This window comes from Heteronotia binoei, chromosome 7 (assembly GCF_032191835.1).
Source record: "Heteronotia binoei isolate CCM8104 ecotype False Entrance Well chromosome 7, APGP_CSIRO_Hbin_v1, whole genome shotgun sequence".
Classification (NCBI taxonomy): Eukaryota; Metazoa; Chordata; class Lepidosauria; order Squamata; family Gekkonidae; genus Heteronotia; species Heteronotia binoei.
The window spans coordinates 9070110-9079204 of record NC_083229.1 but is presented as its reverse complement, the minus strand read 5'-3'; the positions used below and the strand labels follow the sequence as shown (position 1 = coordinate 9079204).

At 46.0% G+C, this 9095-nt stretch overlaps 1 non-coding gene across 1 annotated transcript; it reads left to right on the top strand.

The window, feature by feature from the left end:
• The first annotated feature begins 8794 nt into the window (after positions 1 to 8794).
• TRNAT-GGU (transfer RNA threonine (anticodon GGU)) lies at positions 8795 to 8866 on the top strand. The gene has a single exon. It is a non-coding gene; the product is annotated as a tRNA-Thr (tRNA).
• The last annotated feature ends 229 nt before the right edge of the window (positions 8867 to 9095 follow it).

The following is a 9095-nucleotide window of genomic DNA, read 5'->3' as shown; positions in this document are numbered from 1 at the left end:
TGGCAGCTATAAAGAAGGATTCCCCGAGAGATGAAGCAGAAAACCCAGATATGGAACATCATTATTTCTCAACAAAGAACTTTGCTATTGGGAAGGAGGTTCTCTTTTTAATAATAAAGGTCCTGTATTTGCATTAATCATTCTGGATGTCTCATGATTAAACAGCGGTTGTTCACAAAATTACAAGTGTGAGTGTGTATGAGAGAGAGGCAGCATGAGATACAGGGACTTCGAAAACTCTTGACACCGTAAATCAAGTGGAACCAATCTTCTGTCTTTGCAAACGTCCCTTAAAGGAAAATTAATGCCCCGCATTCAGGAACCAGTGCTTCATCTAGGACTTGGAGAAAAAGCGATGTTCCGCCCTCATCCCCTCATAATTAGAAATAATGATTGCTTCTCGTTTTTATCAGTTGGAGAGGAGGAAATAACTTGTACTTGTCTGATGGTAGATGGAAGGTGGGCTGAAGTATCTCAGGTACTTGTTATTCACTGGTCGCATGCTTCATTCCGTTATCGGGCAAGAAATCTTATCCATTACCGGAGGAACGAGCAGCTAGACATGAGTTTGGGTGCACCTTAGAGACAAAGCTCCCTTCACCTGAGGAGTGAAATACGCTTGTCTCATTTTTCAGGCTCCCAAGTGAAAGACCAACATGAACATTGTCAAGGTACCCACTCGTAAAAGCTGAGAAGGTCCGCTTTATTTGCAGAGGAAGGATCTAGCTTCGGTTATTCTGTTCTTGTAATGATTTTCCTTGTAGATTTTCCTCCAGGAAATCCTGCTGAAGTTCTATAAGTAAAAAACAATACATGGAATCACGGTATAAACATACTACAAAATACAATAAACATAGCCAGGGGTCATTTTGTAGAAAAATAGGTGGTGGAGCTCATTAGCATAACTCATTAACATACCCTGCCCCTGCCAAAAGCAACCCGACACAAGAAAGGAGAGCCCTGGACAAGTGAAGCCTGCTTGGGTGAGCTAGTGATCCAGTCGCCCCAAGCAGGCCTCGCTCACCAGGGGCACTCCTTGGCCTCCCCCCCACAGTTAAAGGCCAGCGAGCCCCACCCAAAATCACATAAGAAGTGGAGAAAGGGTGGTGTGGGCTTCTCCAGGGGTTAATGAGGGCTGCTGAGGGTGTGGCAAAGCCCCTGGTGGCTGGTTGGCTGCCTGCTCTCCTAATCCAGGGATTGTTAAGCAGCTGCACCTGCTATTCAATGGACAAGGTAGGGAGGGAGGGAGGAGGGGGCATCAGAAAGGTTCAGGAGCTGTGCTCCTGTGAGCTCCTGCTGAATTCAAGGCCTGAACATAACTGTAATATATGTAGACTACCACACTTTTAAAACAAAACTACTTTTTAAATAAAACAAATGTCATTCACACAAAAATTGAAAATAACAACCATTTTAAAAAGCAATTAAACCATTCTCAACAGAGCTCATCCTTGTATACAGCAAACAAGTAACTGGTGATAGACGCATTTCGTGTTGCCACTTCATTGATATTCTTAACGGCTTTCTCTTGTTGAGCTGTAATAAGGAGCAGGGCAGTGTCTTTTTATAAGCATGTACAAAGCCTTCCATTTCATTGCGGGCCCAAGCACTCTCCATGGATACAAGCACTGAGACTTCACGAAGGAAATGGCCAAGAAGTAATGTTGAACACAGAGCATGGCACTTCCCAAATACTTCCAGAATGTTTCTAGAATGCCCAGAATATATCTGGCAAATGGTACAAAATTGTTTCGGTCTGCATCCTAGGAGTGTCACAACAGCGATGTGACATCACTTCCAGGTATTTGCTAGAATTGTTCTTTCTCTGTCAGCATGATGTCTTTCCCCCAGTCCCTCTTACTCCCACAGGTTGCCTGCTGGCGGATGGCAAACCTAAACATGGCACCTCAAATTAGAGAGGGGAGGAAACTACTTTCCTTGGTAGTGTCCTCTCCAAGTGCTAACCAGGGCCAACCCTCCTTAGCTTCTGAGGTCTAATGAATTCAGGTTAACCTGACCTCACCAGGGCAGGGCAGACTCCAATGGCGGTGGAAAATGGCATCCAGCCACAGCCAATTTATGGCAACCTCAGATGATTTTCAAAACAAGAGACATTCAGAGGTGGCTTGCCATTGCCTGCCTCTGATTAGCAAACCTGGACTTCCTTGGTGGTCTCCCATCCAAGTACTAACCAGGTAAAAACCCTGCTTAGCTTCCAGGGTCTGACCAGGTCTGTGTAGCCTGCACCATCCAGGTCAGGAATGTGGTTATTATGCCCAGACAATTACCTTTAAAGTCCTATATGGCCAGCATACCTGCAGGACCATCTCTCCTCATATGAGCCCCGTAGGACATTAAGAGCAGCAACTCAACATCTTCTGGATGTCCCTGGCCCCGGAGATGTCCAACTAGCCTCAACCAGGGCCAGGGCCTCTTCAGCCATGGCCCCAGCCAGGTGGAATGAGCTGCCACTGAAGATCCGGGCCCTGAGGGACCTGCTTCAGTTCTGCAGGGCCTATAGGACACTTGGATCCCAGAAATGTGAAGTCTGTCACTACTTCCATGCCTTCCCCTTCTATTTGCCAAGGTGTGATGGGGCCAGATGCCATGATCTTAGTTTTTTAGATGTTGAGTTTCAAGCCTACTTTTGTGCTCTCCTCTTTCACCCTCAACAAGAGGTTCTTTAGGTCCTCCTCACTTTCTGCTATTAGAGTGGTGTCATCTGCATATCTGAGGTTGTTGATGTTTTTCCCAGCAATCTTAATTCTGACTTATGCTTCATCCAGGCCAGCATTTCGCATGATGTACTCTGCATATAAATTAAATAAGCAGGGTGACAATATACATCTTTGTCGAACTCCTTTTCCTATTCTAAACCAATCAGTTGTTCCATATCCCGTTCTGACAGTTCCTTCTTGACCCTTATACAGGTTTCTCAGGAGACAAGTGAGGTGGTCTGGTACTCCTCTCTTTAAGGACTTGCCACAGTTTGTTGTGATCCACACAATCAAAGGCTTTAGCATAGTCAATGAAACAGTAATAGACTTTTTCTGATATTGCTTTCTCCACAATCCATCGAATGTTGGCAATTTGATCTCTAGTTCCTCTACCTCTCCAAAACCCAGCTTGAACTTCTGGTAGTTCCCGATCTACATACTGCTGAAGCTTATCTTGTATGATCTTTAACATGACCTTGCTGGCATGTGAAATGAGTGCAATGGTGCGATAGTTTGAACATTCGTTGGCATTACCCTTCTTTGGGATTGGAATATAAACTGATCTTTTACAATCCTGTGGCCACTGTTGTGTTTTCCAAATTTGTTGACATAATGTGTGCATCACTTTAACAGCATCATCTTTTAGGACTTTGCATAGCTCAACTGGGATACCATCATCTCTGCTCGCTTTGTTGTTAGTAATGCTTTCTAAAGCCCATTGGACTTCACTCTCCAGGATGTCTGGCTCAAGGTCATCGATTTCACTGTCATGGTTGTCTGGGACATTGAGATCCTTCTTGTATAATTCTTCTGTGTATTCTTGCTTCTGTTAGGTCCCTACCATTTTTGTCCTTTATCATGGCCATCTTTGCACAAAACGTTCCCTTGATTTCTCCAATTTTCTTGAAGAGATCTCTTGTCCTTCGCATTCTATTATTTTCCTCTGTTGCTTTGCATTGTTCCTTCAGGAGGGCCTCCTTATCTCTCCTTGCTGTTCTCTGGAAATCTACATTCAGTTGGGTGAATCTTTCCTTTTCACCTTTGCCTTTCACTTTCCTTCTTTCCTCAGCTATTTGTAAAGCCTCATCAGACAGCCACTTTGCTTTCTTGCATTTCTTTTTCTTTGGGATGGTGCTGATTGCTGCCTTCTGTACAATGTCACAAACCTCAATTCATAGCTCTTCAGGCACTCTATCAGCTCTAATTCCTTAAACCTATTCTTCAGCTCCACTGTATATTCATAAGGAATGTGATCAAGGTCAAACCTGAATGGCCTAATGGTTTCCCCAGTTTTCTTCAGTTTAAGCCTGAATTTTGTGATGAGTAGCTCATGGTCTGAGCCGCAGTCAGCTCCAGGTCTTGTTTTTGCTGACTGTAAGGAGCTTCTCCATCTTTGACTGCAGAGTATATAATCAATCTGATTTCTGTGTTGTCCAACAGGTGATGTCCACGTGTAGAGTCACCTTTTAGGTTTTGGAAGAGAGTGTTTGCTATGACCAGCTTATTCTCTTGACAAAACTCTATTAGCCTTTTCCCGGCTTCATTTTGTTCTCCAAGGCCAAACTTGTTAGTTGTTCCGGTCACCTTTTGACTCCCTGCTTTGGCATTCCAGTCCCCTATGATGAGGAGGACATCATTTTTTGGTGTTAATTCTAGAAAATGTTGTAGATCTTCATAGAACTGGTCCACTTCAGCCTCTTCTGCATCAGTGGTTGGGGCATAGACTTGGATTACTGTGATATTGAATGGTTTGCCTTGGATAAGGACCAAGATCATTCTGTCATTTTTGAGACTGTATCCCATTACTGCCTTCCTCACTCTCTTGTTAACTATAAAGGCCACACCATTTCTTCTACGGAACTCTTGCCTGTAATAATAGATGTAGTGATCCTCTGAGTTAGATTCACCCATTCCCATCCATTTTAGTTCACTGATTCCCAAGATGTCGATGTTCAGTCTTGCCATCTCTTGTTTGACCACATCTAGCTTACCTTGGTTCATAGATCTTACATTCCACGTTCCGAAGCAGTATTGTTCTTTGCAGCATCAGACTGTTCTTTCACCATCAGACACATCCACAGCTGAGCGTCCTTTCGGCTTTGGCCCAGCTGCTTCACTCTTTCTGTGGTTACTTGAATGCTCTTCCCCAGTAGCATATTGGGCACCTGCTGACCTGAGGGGCTCATCTTCCAGCGCCATATCTTTTAGCCTTTTGTTTCTGTTCATGGGGTTTTCTTGGCAAGGATACTGGAGTTTGCCATTTCCTTCTCCAGTGGATCACATTTAGTCTGGGTTCTCAGCTGTGGCCTCTCCACCTTGGGTGGCCCTGCATGGCGTAGCCCACAGCCTCATTGAACCGCGCAAGCCCTCTCGCCGCGACAAGGCAGCAATCCATGAGAGGGATATTATACAGTACTCACTCCTTATCTTATATATTCTTTATATACAAATACGTTACTGCTTAGTTGTCTCAATTTCCACACCTATACTACACCCAACCAATCATACAGTGGTTGCCAAATCTTCTTATTGTCTTGTATATTTCCATCTCATAATTTTGCAGAAAGCAGATCCATTTCTGCTGTCTCGAAGAGTTTCTGAACAATTCAGAAACTCGTTTAGGTATTTTTTGCATTTCCCATTGTTTTGCATATATTATTCTTGCATATATTATTTTTGTTTTGCGTATATTATTCTTGCTTACAGCATGGATTAAAAATTGGATTATCGGTTTGGGAAGCGAATCTTGGCAAATATTCAATAAGTACATTTCAGGTTTAGCAGCCATTTTTCTTCAGGGGAACTGATCTCTGCAAGCCGGAGATCAGTTACAATTCTGGGAGATCTCAAGGCCCCTCCTGGGGCCAGGGAAGCCTCTTCATTGATCTTTTGTGCCAGTCTCAGCATGTTGTTTCATTGTATTCCTTACATGCAATAGAGTGCTGTCGGCTTTTCACGCACAGCCCGGCTGAGTACAACTAACCCTCCCATCTTTGCAGAGTAAGTGCTCTGCTGAGCAGGCAATTGTTTAAGGAGACAAGTAAATCACTCGTTAAATTACTTTACAAATCATATAAATCAGTCATCAATGAATGCTGTGTTTCAATAAAATCCTACATGTTGGTGTTCATCTGCGTCAGCCCCGGCAGAGTTACTGGCTGCCGGTGAGTTTGAATGAGCAGCATCTTTGCACATGCACATTTTGTTATAGTGGTTAAGTGCACAGACTCTTATCTGGGAGAACCGGGTTTGATTCCCCGCTCCTCGACTTGCTTCTGCTGGAATGACTTTGGGTTAGTCATCACTCTCGCAGAGCTGTCCTTGAAAGGGCAGCTTCTGTCAGTGCTCTCTCAGCCCCACCCATCTCACAGGGTTTGATTCCCCACTCCTCCAGTTGCAACTGCTGGAATGGCCTTGGGCCAGCCATAGATCTCGTAGGAATTGTCCTGGAAAGGGCAGCTTCTGTGAAGGCTCTCTCAGTCCCACCCACCTCACAGGGTGTCCGTTGTGGAGAAGGACGGTAAAGAAGATTGTAAGCACAGGGATGCCAGACCCACCAGTGGGGGCAGTGGTCCTCTGCTGCTAGGCCCCATCTCTCTGCCATTGATCAGCTGGCCAGCAGAGAGGACTTACCCCCCCCCTCCAAAAAAAGGGAAAAGCACCTGACATTTCAGTGACAGGCCTACAGGACTTTATTTTTTATTTTATTTATTTATTTCATTCGATTTCTATCCCGCCCTACCCCACCGAAGTGGGCTCAGGGTGGCTCACAACATAAAAATTCTAACAATAAAATTAAGAATTAAAATACATTAATAATTTACACAGTAAAATAAACGCAATTAATCAGTGTGCTATCCCACAGTCTTCCTTAAAATATTCAGATGCCGGTCAGTTGTATGGCAACCGGAAGAGGACTGTCTTACAGGCCCCGCGGAACTGCCCAAGGTTCCGCAGGGCCCTCACCTCTTCCGGCAGCTGGTTCCACCAGCAAGGGGCTGCGATCGAAAAAGCCCTGTCCCTAGTTGACTTCAGACGGGCCTCCTTTGGCCCGGGGATTGAAAGGAGATTTTGAGAACCCGATCTCAGTACTCTCTGGGGAACATATGGGGAGAGACGGTCTTCAAAATGCAGTACTGCTGTCCGAGCTCTCTGCTCATGACCTGAGTTCGATCCTGGCGCAAGCCGGGTTCAGATAGCCGGCTCAAGGCTGACTCAGCCTTCCATCCTTCTGAGGTCGGTCAAAAGAGTCCCCAGCTTGCTGTGGGGGAAGCGTAGATGACTGGGGAAGGCAGTGGCAAACCACCCCGTAAAAGTCTGCCGTGAAAACGTCATGATGCGACATCACCCCACAGTCAGAAACTGGTGCTTGCACAGGCGACTACATTTACCTTTTACCTTTTTAAATTCTACCATAGAATTTTTGTCCCCCTCCCGGAAACGATGTCACCTCAATGACTCTGACATGCCTACATCACTTCTGGGTCATGTTGGAAGTCATCTGGGCATGTTAAGTAAGTAAGTAAGTAAGTAAAATTTTATTTGTATCCCGCCCTCCCCCGCCGAAGCAGGCTCAGGGCGGCTAACAACATTTAAAAGTGAACAATACAATAATAAGACATTAAAATCACATTAAAACCAATCAATAATTAATTAAAACATTTCTAAATCTAACACTATTAAGTCTGGCAGTAAACATTATTGTTTGACGCTATGTCTGTCAGATGGTGTAGTGGTGGTGGATCCCTAGACCAGACCATTTTGGCGTTTCCTTTGTTGTGCACCCATAATTCAGTCATTGATAAACGCCTGTTTAAAGAGGGTAGTCTTGCAGGCCCTGCGGAACTGGTCTAAGTTCCGCAGGGCCCGTACTTCCTCTGGGAGCTGATTCCAGAGGTGTGGGGCCGCGGCGGAAAAGGCCCGAGTGCGGGTGTTTTGAAGTTTAACTTCTTTTGACCCAGGGATAGTCAGTCTGTTTTTTCCTACTGACCTCAGTGCTCTCTGGGGCTCATATGGGGAGAGACGGTCCCTCAGGTAAGTCGGTCCTTGGCCATATAGGGCTTTAAAGGTAATGACCAGCACTTTGTACTGGATCCAGTATACAATCGGCAGCCAGTGCAGTCCGTGCAGCCCCGGCCGTATATGCTCCCATCTTGGGAGACAAAGTAGCAGCCTGGCCGCCGCATTCTGCACTAGCTGTAACTTCCGGGTCCGGCACAGAGGCAGCCCCATGTAGAGAGCGTTACAGTAGTCCGGTCTTGAGGTGACCGTCGCATGGATCACCATTGCTAGGTCCTGACGCTCTAGGAAAGGAGCCAACTGCCTCGCCCGCCTCAGATGGAAAAATGCTGACTTGGCAGTGGCTGTTATCTGGGCCTCCATTGATAGTGAAGGCTCCAGTAAAACACCCAGGCTCTTTACCCGCTGCGCCGTCTTCAGGGGAGGGATGGTGGCTCAGTGGATGTTAAGGGGAGGGATGGTGGCTCAGTGGTGGAGCATCTGTTTAGGAAGCAGAAGGTTCCAGGTGCAGTCCCTGGCATCTCCAACTAAAAAGCATGCAGGCAAACAGGAGTTAAAAAACCTCCACTTGAGACCCTGGAGAGCTGCTGCCAGTCTGAGTAGACAAGACTGACTTTGATGGACCCAGGGTATGGTTCAGTTGAAGGCAGCTTCATACGTTTATATGTTCATAAGAGCTTCATTTTAGGGAAGGGACGGTGGCTCGGTTGTAGAGCATCTGCTTGGTAAGCAGAAGGTCCCAGGTTCAATCCCCGGCATCTCCAACTAAAAATGGTCCAGACAAATAGGTGTGAAAAACCTCAGCTTGAGACCCTGGAGAGCCATTGCCAGTCTGGGTAGACAATACTGACTTTGATGGACCAAGGGTCTGATTCAATAGAAGTCAGCTTCATATGTTTATAAGAGCTCCATTTTAGGGAAGGGACGGCGGCTCAGTGGTAGAGCATCTGCTTGGTAAGCAGAAGGACCCAGGTTCAATCCCCAGCATCTCCAACTAAAAAGGGTCCAGGCAAATAGGTGTGAAAAACCTCAGCTTGAGACCCTGGAGAGCCATGAATGGGGCTGTGGCTCAGTGGTAGAGCATCTGCTTGGTAAGCAGAAGGTCCCAGGTTCAATCCCTGGCATCTCCAACTAAAAAGGGCCCAGACAAATAGGTGTGAAAAACCTCAGCTTGGGACCCTGGAGAGCCGCTGACAGTCTGAGTAGACAAGACTGACTTTGATGGACCCAGGGGGGTCTGATTCAGTAGAAGGCAGCTTCATAGGTTCATATGAACAATGGATCTCCCAAACCTTTAGGGGAGGGACAGTGGCTCAGTGGTAGAGCACCTGCTTGGTAAGCAGAAGGTCCCAGGTTCAA